The following is a 12,015-nucleotide window of genomic DNA, read 5'->3' as shown; positions in this document are numbered from 1 at the left end:
ATGTCATTGGCCCAAACCCATTTTTAAAAGGGTCATGTGCTATGCACATGACCCCTAAATAGATATATATGAGAGTACACTTAGTTGTATTCAAAAAAAAAAAATCATAAGTCAAGAACACCCAAAAGGGCATTCGGCCGAACCACTTAGGAGAAAGAAAAGAAAATTCCCAAGTTTGATTAGTGACCAAAAATCCAAAGTTTTCACATATTTGTGAAGTACTCAAGACGCTCTCCGAAGTGGTATAATTAGTTTAGCACGGGGACGACGTTTTCGACAAGTCGGGGTTTCAAGAAAAGGTATGAATTCTTACCCTTTTATGTTATAGAATTGCTATGAATGTGTTAAGGATTGGAAGTAGACGAGAATCCCGTAATTTAGACGTAAATAGAAAGTCGTGGGTGCGTGTTTGTAGTGTGTTTGGCCGTGAGCCATAGATAGGGAAATTGGTGTGAATTAATCTTGTTTAAGTTGGTAGAATGTGTTGTTGTGGCCCTTATATCGTAAATGATTAATTGGTGAATGAAATTGGCATTGAAAAATGATTTTGAATACTATCGGAAAGCGTATACCTTCGGTATCTTTATGTATATCAATGTATATCTTGGGTGTTATAGACTTTAGATATGAATCTATATCGATGTTGATGAATTCGGAATGAAACGACGTGAGTTAGAATGTTCGTAGTGCATTTTAGATGTTTTGAAGAATTTGGGAAAATAATGGATTTTTATGCAATTTCGTGTATGGCATGGTTTGTAATTAGAATGGGATTATACAAGTTTGAATGTGGGAATGCATACCATTATGTAGATATAGAATTGGAGTTGTGAAGGTTTGAATGAAAAGTTGCCAACTTAAGAAATCATGTAAAACTTTGAAACTAGAATGGTGTTATTGTTGTTTGTTTTGGTTGTTGATATGTGGGCTGTTGTAGTGGATGAAATAGGAGCCGAGCTACGCCTCGGGGATGTTAGATTTATAGGGGAAGTGCTGCCGAAATTTCGGTAGGCAATTATGGAGTTAAAGGCATTTCAAAGCCTAAGGATCTCATTTGGTAACTTTGACCATTTGCAGATTTTTGACGAAACGGGACGAGACATTTGGAAGAGCTTACGACGTCTGTGAGGTATGTAAAGCTTCCCAATTCTTTATTTGGCATATCTTAGTGTGTTAGTTGAATATGAGACCTTCCGGAGTATTTCTGCTCCTCGAAACCCGATCCACAGAAAAGTTACTATTCATTCAATTCTATTGAAGCTTAAGGGCTCCAATTTGGCTAGAATGCCACTATTCGTCCGAGACCTATCGAAATGAGGTCGGGTAACCTAGAAATGATTATGTATGACCCTTGGCATATAACTGCTCATAAAGATATGTTCGTCACCTCATTTCAACTCGAGGTGGGTCCGCTACCCCAAAAATGCCCGATTTGCCCTTCGGGCCACCTTTGAGAACAAGTTGAACGTACTACTTCTGATCTTTGGAACATCCTCCTACGGGGTATGTTTGGACTATTCGATGCGCTAATCTATGTTCTGAACTATATGGACCATTTTGGAAACGTTTTGCAAAATGAAACTTTATGTCGGCTAAGTACTCGACTACTTGTATTTTAAAATGACTTATGAGTTCACTTTGCTTTGAAAGACTATTTTGAAATACGATTTGCATTTGTTTGCTCACGACTCCGCTCGTGCCTTAGTATGACTTCGTTCACCGGTTCCCGGGCCGATTTTGATTCGTGCGCTGTATGATAAATTCGGCAGTATGCTGTGTTACGGTTCCCGAGGCTTCGCCATAGGGCCCGGTTCCGTTTGGAGTTATGCTGTGATATGGCTCGGGATGCGATACGCTCACCGATGATTATGATTATGTTCGGGGATGTACGGAGATTTGAAACCTTCCGGTGTTATGCTGTGTGTGGCGCCAGCGTCGGAGTGGCGACCACGTTCTTAAGCGTTTGCATGATTTTACTTGCATACTATATACGTATATGATTTCGATACAGACTTTGACATATCAGTTTGTACCCCACTTTGACATCTGATTTGCTTTCGATTTTGATTCATATTTCTGTACTCCGTGCTTTGCATACTCGGTACATATTCCGTACTGACCCCCTCTCTCCGGGGGCTGCGTTTTATGCTCGCAGGTGCAGACATCGGTGATCCTCCGCAGTAGGCTTCACTTCTTGCTTTCGGAGTACTCTTACTGGGTCCGGAGTCCACTCTTGGTACAGACTCCTCTACTCTGTATATCCTTTGTATATTTGACAGTTTGGGTACGGCGGGGCCCTGTCTCGCCATATGTTATGTTTTGAATTCGTAGAGGCCTGTAGTCATATTTGTGGGGCGAGGGTCCTATGTGTATGTTGTTTGATTTTGTTTTCGGGTCTTAAAGCGGTCTGTTTGATATGATGGCCCCAAATGGCCCTTCTGTATATATTTGCATTTTGACCGGCGATGCCTATTTCCGCCGCTTTGTTTGAGTTTGATTTGATACGACCGCTTAAGACGTATTTTCGATATAAATTATGTTTGATATAACTTTTGAAAAAATTCTGAAATAAGTTTGGATTCGGAAATGAATATGCGATTTGGTCTGGGTACCCAGGTAGGGTGCCAGTCGCGGCCCACGGGGCTGGGTCGTGACAAAAGTGGTATCAGAGCGGTTTGTCCTCGGAATGTCTACAGGCCGTGTCTCGTAGAGTCTTGTTTATCGATGTGTTGTGCACCACATCTATAAACGGGAAGCTACAGGGCATTTAGGACGTTACTCTCTTTGTAATCTTAGATCGTGCGATAGAGCTGTGCTATTAGGATGATTTCGATCTGACTCGCCTTTGTGTTTGCAGTGATGCCTCCGAAGAAGGCAGCGGCGGCCCAGAAGGGCAAGGCGAGGATTGGAGAGACTAGCCAGGCACAGCGAGCTACCCGGGCTCGTGTTTATGATTTGCCGGAGGACGTGCCACAGTCTGAGGGGTCTGCCACACCCCCACCAGTACAGCCTGAAGTAGGACCTTCAGCAGCTCCAGAGGTCCGTGTACCCGCACCTGAGACTCCAGCTCCTCAGCCAGGGGCGGAGGATCGGACCTTGAGGGAGGCTGTGCAGTTACTGACTACACTGGTGGCAGGACAGGCTCGCAGACGCGGGCGTAGGGTTGATGATGATGATGATGACAGGCGGGACAGCCTGCGAGTTCGGGAGTTTCTGCTATGTGGCCCTCCAGAGTTCTTCGGGTCTAAGCCCGATGAGGACCCCCATGACTTTATTCGGGGGATGCGACGCTCGCTGGATTTGGTCAGGGCTTCTGAGACCGAGTCAGTTGAGCTGGCTTCACACAGGCTCCGAGATGTGGCTACTCATTGGTATGAGACTTGGGAGCTGTCTAGGGGAGAGGGTGCCCCTCCAGCCACTTGGGATCAGTTTGTGACAGCATTCACCCGCCACTTTTTGCCACCAGAGTTACGGCGGGCACGAGCTGATCGATTTCTACGCCTGCAGCAGAGGGGTCGGAGTGTTCGAGAGTATAGTCTTGAGTTTGATTCTCTGGCCCGATATGCACCGGCCGTGGTAGCAGACATGTCCGATCGGATGCACCGCTATGTTATGGGATTGGACCGGTATTTGGTAGACAGCTGTATGGCCGTGTCACTGCAGACAGACATGGATATTTCCCGGCTTCAGGCCTATGCGATGGGTATGGAGGACCGTCGCAGATCTGATCCTGCTGGCAGAGATAGAGACAGGAGGCCGCCCAAGAGGGCTAGATCCGCGGGTTATTCAGGGGATTCTCGAGGCGGACAGCAGCAGCAGCAGCAGTCTGATAGATATTTTCCTCCTTCCGGCCGGGGTACTCAGTCAGGTAGCCGGAGATTCGACAGTACGGGACCGTCTGGGGCCGGTCAGGGCTCCAGAGTGGTAGGATCGCAGGTATCCAGGGGTCCCAGTCAGACCAGACCACCTAGACCCCGTTGTCCACATTGCGGGAAGTCTCATCCCGGGGAGTGTTACCGAGCGACGGGAGCTTGTTTTACTTGTGGCGGTCAGGGCCACTTTATGAGAGACTGCCCATTGGCCAGTGGTTCGGGTAATGCGGCTCAGCAGACAGGGTCAGCCGCCGGTTCTTCCTCTGTTCCATCTGTTGCACGCCCTGGAGGGCGGGGTATTCCAGCACCGGCAGGACGCGGTCGAGGCCGCGGTGGCGCTTCAGGTTCTAGCGGTCCCTCAAACCGCATATATGCTTTGGCCAGCCGCCAGGATCAGGAGGCTTCGCCAAACGTCGTCACAGGTACATTACTGGTTTTCTCCAGATCTGTATATGCATTGATTGACCCTGGCTCTACTTTATCATATATTTCCCCGCTCGTTGCTAGTAAGATTGGGATCGTGTCTGAGCCTATAGAGCCATTCGAGGTAGCTACGCCAGTTGGGGATTTTATTATAGCGAGGCAAGTCTATAGGGATTGTTCTGTGACTATTTATGATCGTAGCACTAAGGCTGATTTGGTAGAATTAGACATGTTCGAGTTTGACGTCATTATGGGTATGGACTGGTTGTCTTCCTGCTATGCTAATGTCGACTGCCAGCAAAAGGTGGTCCGTTTTCAGTTTCCAGGAGAACCAGTCATAGAGTGGTTCGGATCTACTGCATCGCCGAGGGGCAAGTTTATTTCATACCTCAAGGCTAAGAAGATGATCCAGAAGGGTTATATCTATCATTTGGTTCGTGTGCACGATACTGCAGCGGAGGTACCTACCTTTCAGTCTGTCCCGGTCGTCAGTGAGTTTCCAGATGTTTTTCCTGACGAGCTTCCTGGCCTTCCGCCGGAGCGGGAGATTGATTTTTCTATTGAGTTGATGCCGGATACGCAGCCTATATCTATTCCTCCCTATAGGATGGCACCAGCTGAGTTGAAGGAGTTGAAGGAGCAGCTGAAAGATTTGCTGGATAAGGGCTTTATCAGGCCCAGCACGTCACCCTGGGGAGCGCCGGTATTATTTGTCAGAAAGAAGGATGGGTCGTTGCGGATGTGTATTGACTACCGGCAACTGAATAAGGTGACTATTAAGAATAAATATCCCCTTCCCCGGATTGATGACTTGTTTGATCAGCTGCAGGGTGCTAGACACTTCTCCAAGATAGATCTGCGCTCAGGCTATCACCAGGTGCGAGTACGGGAGTCTGATATCCCGAAGACTGCTTTCAGGACCCGGTACGGGCATTATGAGTTCAGAGTTATGTCTTTCGGGCTGACTAATGCTCCAGCGGTGTTTATGGATCTGATGAACCGGGTATTTCGGCCTTTTCTGGATATGTTTGTTATTGTATTTATTGATGATATCCTGATTTACTCGCGATCAGCCGAGGAGCATTCAGATCACTTGCGGACGGTACTTGGCATTCTCCGTCAGCAGAAGTTATATGCTAAATTTTCTAAATGCGAATTCTGGTTGACTTATGTGGCATTCTAGGGTCATATTGTCGGCGCAGACGGTATTCGGGTCGACACGCAGAAGATTGAGGCTGTGCAGAATTGGCCCAGGCCTACTACTCCGACGGAGGTGCGCAGTTTTCTGGGATTGGCTGGGTATTATCGCAGGTTTGTGGAGGATTTCTCTTCTATTGCAGCACCACTGACGAGGCTTACCCAGAAAGCAGCAAAATTCCAGTGGTCAGATGCCTGCGAGCGCAGCTTTCAGATGCTGAAGGAGAGATTGATCACAGCCCCAGTTTTGGCTCTTCCAGAGGGGTCTGATGGGTATGTTGTATATTGTGACGCCTCTGGTATTGGGATAGGATGTGTATTGATGCAGCACGGTCGAGTTATAGCCTATGCTTCCCGGCAGCTCAGACCGCACGAGAAGAACTATCCCACTCATGATCTTGAGTTGGCCGCGGTGATTCATGCTTTGAAGATTTGGCGGCATTATTTATATGGGGTCCATGTGGATATCTATACGGACCATAAGAGCCTTCAGTATATTTTTAAGCAGAAGGAGCTAAACTTGCGGCAGCGGAGGTGGCTGGAGCTACTAAAGGATTACGATGTTGATATTCTGTACCATCCAGGGAAAGCCAACGTGGTAGCGGATGCGCTTAGCCGCAAGTCCGTAGGCAGCCTAGCGGATGTTCCATCTGATAAGAGAGATCTGGTTCGTGATATTCATCAGCTGGCCAGCCTCGGAGTCCGTTTGGCAGATTCTGGGGATTCTGGGATTTCTGTTCGCCCGGTTGCTGAGTCATCTATTATTCAGGAGGTAAAGCAGCGCCAGTTTGAGGATCCTACTTTGATTCAGTACAGGGATGTGGCCCTTAATAAAGCAACGACTCAGTTCGAAATCTCGCCTGAAGGAGTATTATTGTACGACGGCAGGCTCTGTGTACCGGATGTTGCGGGCTTACGGCGGCAGATTATGGGCGAGGCACATTGTGCCCGGTATTCTGTCCATCCTGGTTCCACCAAGATGTATCGAGATCTCAGGTGTTTGTATTGGTGGGACGGCCTGAAGAAAGATATTGCTGAGTTTGTCAGTCAATGCCCGAACTGTCAGCAAGTCAAGATCGAGCATCAGAAGCCCGGTGGATTATTACAGGAGATGGAAATTCCAGCCTGGAAGTGGGAGATGATTAATATGGATTTTGTTGTTGGATTACCGCGCACCCCACGCAGGTACAACTCTATCTGGGTTGTTGTTGACAGGCTAACGAAATCAGCCCATTTCCTTCCGGTTCGGACTACTTATTCGGCTGAGGACTATGCCAGATTGTACATCAGAGAGATAGTCAGACTTCACGGGGTCCCGATATCTATTATTACTGACCGAGGTACCCAGTTTACAGCAAATTTCTGGAGGTCATTTCAGGAGGGATTAGGGACTCAGGTGAGTCTCAGTACAGCTTTTCACCCTCAGTCCGACGGGCAGGCCGAGCGCACTATTCAGACGCTCGAAGATATGTTGCGGGCCTGCGTTATTGATTTCAGGGGCAGCTGGGATGATCATTTGCCGCTTATTGAGTTTGCCTATAATAACAGTTATCACTCCAGCATCCAGATGGCTCCGTACGAAGCCCTGTATGGCAGGAAATGCAGATCTCCTATTGGTTGGTTTGACGTGGGTGAAACTAAGCTGATTGGGCCAGATGTGATCCAGGAAGCTGTAGATAAGGTAAAGCTTATTCGAGAGCGATTATTGGCTGCTCAGAGTCGACAGAAAGCTTATGCAGATAGACGACGTCGACCGTTAGAGTTCCGGATTGGCGACTGGGTATTCCTGAAGGTGTCGCCCATGAAGGGTATCATGAGATTCGGTAAAAAGGGTAAGTTGAGCCCCCGGTACATTGGACCGTATCAGATCGTGCGAAAGATAGGCGAGGTAGCCTATGAGTTAGACTTACCATCCGACTTGGAGGCCGTACACCCGGTGTTTCATGTGTCTATGTTGCGGAAATGTATTGGTGATCCTGCCAGGGTATTCCCAGTAGATGACATTCAGGTGACGGAGCGGTTATCTTATGACGAGCAGCCTATATCTATTCTGGATCGACAGGTGCGGAGACTACGCACTAAAGAAGTGCCCTCCGTCAAAGTCCTATGGCGCAACAATAATCGGGAGGAGATGACTTGGGAGGCGGAGGATGAGATGAAGAAGAAATATCCCCACCTGTTTCCGACATCCACAGGTAATCTAATTTCTTTTTCAGTTTGTTGTGTTGATTGATAAAATGAACTATGTATGTCATTATTAAAAAGGGACACTCCTGCCTTGATCAAAAGACCTTATAAGATTAACTTAACATTCTGGGACGAATGTTCTTAAGGGGGGGAGAATGTTATGTCCCACGTTTTCGCATAATTGCAAATCGGGAGATAACTATGACTCGGGTGTTAGAAGGACATAAATTAATTTGTGGGAATATGACTATGTTGGTTATGTAATCTTTAATGTTAAGACACCGGGAAGGTCCGAGGATAAACTTGGAACTTCGAAGATTAGTTTCGGGAATTACAAAATGGGACTTTTTAAGCATTGGGCCAAGAAACCAAAAATGCTATTGAGGCCCAACAATGGAAGAGGGGATCCGGCCATGTCATTGGCCCAAACCCATTTTTAAAAGGGTCATGTGCTATGCACATGACCCCTAAATAGATATATATGAGAGTACACTTAGTTGTATTCAAAAAAAAAAATCATAAGTCAAGAACACCCAAAAGGGCATTCGGCCGAACCACTTAGGAGAAAGAAAAGAAAATTCCCAAGTTTGATTAGTGACCAAAAATCCAAAGTTTTCACATATTTGTGAAGTACTCAAGACGCTCTCCGAAGTGGTATAATTAGTTTAGCACGGGGACGACGTTTTCGACAAGTCGGGGTTTCAAGAAAAGGTATGAATTCTTACCCTTTTATGTTATAGAATTGCTATGAATGTGTTAAGGATTGGAAGTAGACGAGAATCCCGTAATTTAGACGTAAATAGAAAGTCGTGGGTGCGTGTTTGTAGTGTGTTATGCCGTGAGCCATAGATAGGGAAATTGGTGTGAATTAATCTTGTTTAAGTTGGTAGAATGTGTTGTTGTGGCCCTTATATCGTAAATGATTAATTGGTGAATGAAATTGGCATTGAAAAATGATTTTGAATACTATCGGAAAGCGTATACCTTCGGTATCTTTAGGTATATCAATGTATATCTTGGGTGTTATAGACTTTAGATATGAATCTATATCGATGTTGATGAATTCGGAATGAAACGACGTGAGTTAGAATGTTCGTAGTGCATTTTAGATGTTTTGAAGAATTTGGGAAAATAATGGATTTTTATGCAATTTCGTGTATGGCATGGTTTGTAATTAGAATGGGATTATACAAGTTTGAATGTGGGAATGCATACCATTATGTAGATATAGAATTGGAGTTGTGAAGGTTTGAATGAAAAGTTGCCAACTTAAGAAATCATGTAAAACTTTGAAACTAGAATGGTGTTATTGTTGTTTGTTTTGGTTGTTGATATGTGGGCTGTTGTAGTGGATGAAATAGGAGCCGAGCTACGCCTCGGGGATGTTAGATTTATAGGGGAAGTGCTGCCGAAATTTCGGTAGGCAATTATGGAGTTAAAGGCATTTCAAAGCCTAAGGATCTCATTTGGTAACTTTGACCATTTGCAGATTTTTGACGAAACGGGACGAGACATTTGGAAGAGCTTACGACGTCTGTGAGGTATGTAAAGCTTCCCAATTCTTTATTTGGCATATCTTAGTGTGTTAGTTGAATATGAGACCTTCCGGAGTATTTCTGCTCCTCGAAACCCGATCCACAGAAAAGTTACTATTCATTCAATTCTATTGAAGCTTAAGGGCTCCAATTTGGCTAGAATGCCACTATTCGTCCGAGACCTATCGAAATGAGGTCGGGTAACCTAGAAATGATTATGTATGACCCTTGGCATATAACTGCTCATAAAGATATGTTCGTCACCTCATTTCAACTCGAGGTGGGTCCGCTATCCCAAAAATGCCCGATTTGCCCTTCGGGCCACCTTTGAGAACAAGTTGAACGTACTACTTCTGATCTTTGGAACATCCTCCTACGGGGTATGTTTGGACTATTCGATGCGCTAATCTATGTTCTGAACTATATGGACCATTTTGGAAACGTTTTGCAAAATGAAACTTTATGTCGGCTAAGTACTCGACTACTTGTATTTTAAAATGACTTATGAGTTCACTTTGCTTTGAAAGACTATTTTGAAATACGATTTGCATTTGTTTGCTCACGACTCCGCTCGTGCCTTAGTATGACTTCGTTCACCGGTTCCCGGGCCGGTTTTGATTCGTGCGCTGTATGATAAATTCGGCAGTATGCTGTGTTACGGTTCCCGAGGCTTCGCCATAGGGCCCGGTTCCGTTTGGAGTTATGCTGTGATATGGCTCGGGATGCGATACGCTCACCGATGATTATGATTATGTTCGGGGATGTACGGAGATTTGAAACCTTCCGGTGTTATGCTGTGTGTGGCGCCAGCGTCGGAGTGGCGACCACGTTCTTAAGCGTTTGCATGATTTTACTTGCATACTATATACGTATATGATTTCGATACAGACTTTGACATATCAGTTTGTACCCCACTTTGACATCTGATTTGCTTTCGATTTTGATTCATATTTCTGTACTCCGTGCTTGGCATACTCGGTACATATTCCGTACTGACCCCCTCTCTCCGGGGGCTGCGTTTTATGCTCGCAGGTGCAGACATCGGTGATCCTCCGCAGTAGGCTTCACTTCTTGCTTTCGGAGTACTCTTACTGGGTCCGGAGTCCACTCTTGGTACAGACTCCTCTACTCTATATATCCTTTGTATATTTGACAGTTTGGGTACGGCGGGGCCCTGTCTCGCCATATGTTATGTTTTGAATTCGTAGAGGCCTGTAGTCATATTTGTGGGGCGAGGGTCCTATGTGTATGTTGTCTGATTTTGTTTTCGGGTCTTAAAGCGGTCTGTTTGATATGATGGCCCCAAATGGCCCTTCTGTATATATTTGCATTTTGACCGGCGATGCCTATTTCCGCCGCTTTGTTTGAGTTTGATTTGATACGACCGCTTAAGACGTATTTTCGATATAAATTATGTTTGATATAACTTTTGAAAAAATTCTGAAATAAGTTTGGATTCGGAAATGAATATGCGATTTGGTCTGGGTACCCAGGTAGGGTGCCAGTCGCGGCCCACGGGGCTGGGTCGTGACATGAAGGATTTGCTTGAAAAGGGGTTCATAAGGCCCAGTTCATCGCCGTGGGGAGCACCGGTCTTATTTGTGAGAAAGAAGGATAGATCTCTACGGATGTGCATCGATTATAGACGGCTGAATAAGGTAACAACAAAGAATAGATATCCCCTCCCTAGAATTGATGATTTGTTTGATCAACTGTAGGGTGCCAAGTGGTTCTCCAAGATAGATTTGAGATCTGGTTATCATCAAGTGAGAATTAGAGAAAAAGATATTCCCAAAACAGCCTTCAGAACGAGGTATGGCCACTATGAGTTTTGCGTGATGTCGTTTGGGTTGACGAATGCCCCGGCAGTGTTCATAAATTTAATGAATAATGTATTCAGGCCATTTTTGGATCTCTTCGTGATAGTATTTATTGATGATATTCTGGTGTATTCTCGCACAGAATTAGAACATGCAGATCATCTAAGGTGTTATTGGCATTCTTCGAGCTCGAGAATTATACGCGCAATTTTCACAGTGCGAGTTTTGACTAAACTCTGTGACATTTCTGGGCCATGTTATTTCAAACAATGGCATTCGAGTCGACACTCAGAAAATTGAAGTCGTGAAGACTTGGCCAAGGCCTACGACGCCCACAGAAGTTCGTAGTTTTGTGGGTTTGGCAGGCTATTGTAGAAGATTTGTAGAGGGTTTCTCATCAATTTCAGCCCCACTAACGAAGCTAACCCAGAAGTCGACAAAATTCCAGTGGAGCGACGCTTGTGAGCGTAGTTTTCAAGAGTTGATAGATAGATTAACTTAAGCTCCAGTGTTAACACTTCCAGAAGGGCCAGATGGCTATGTTGTATATTGTGATGCTTCCGGTATGGGACTAGGTTGTGTATTAATGCAGCATGGCAGAGTTATTGCATACGCTTCGAGACAGTTGCGGAAACATGAACAGAATTATCCAACTCATGATCTCGAATTGGCCGCGGTTATTCATGCCTTAAAAATATGGAGGCATTATTTGTATGGTGTGCGTGTTGATATCTACAGAGATAACAAAAGTCTCCAACATATTTTCAAACAGAAGGAGTTGAACCTGCGGCAAAGGCGGTGGTTAGAATTGTTGAAAGACTATGATGTGAACATTTTGTACCACCCCGGCAAAGCAAACGTAGTAGCCGATGCACTTAGCTGCCGATCAATAGGCAGTCTATGTGAAGTTTCTCCGGAAAAGAAAGAGATGGCTCGTGAGCTCCGCCAACTAGCTAATCTGGGAGTACGTGTGATGGATTC

The sequence above is a fragment of the Lycium barbarum genome, chromosome 9, assembly GCF_019175385.1.
Source record: "Lycium barbarum isolate Lr01 chromosome 9, ASM1917538v2, whole genome shotgun sequence".
NCBI classification, from domain to species: Eukaryota; Viridiplantae; Streptophyta; class Magnoliopsida; order Solanales; family Solanaceae; genus Lycium; species Lycium barbarum.
Note: the sequence above shows the minus strand (reverse complement) of the source record.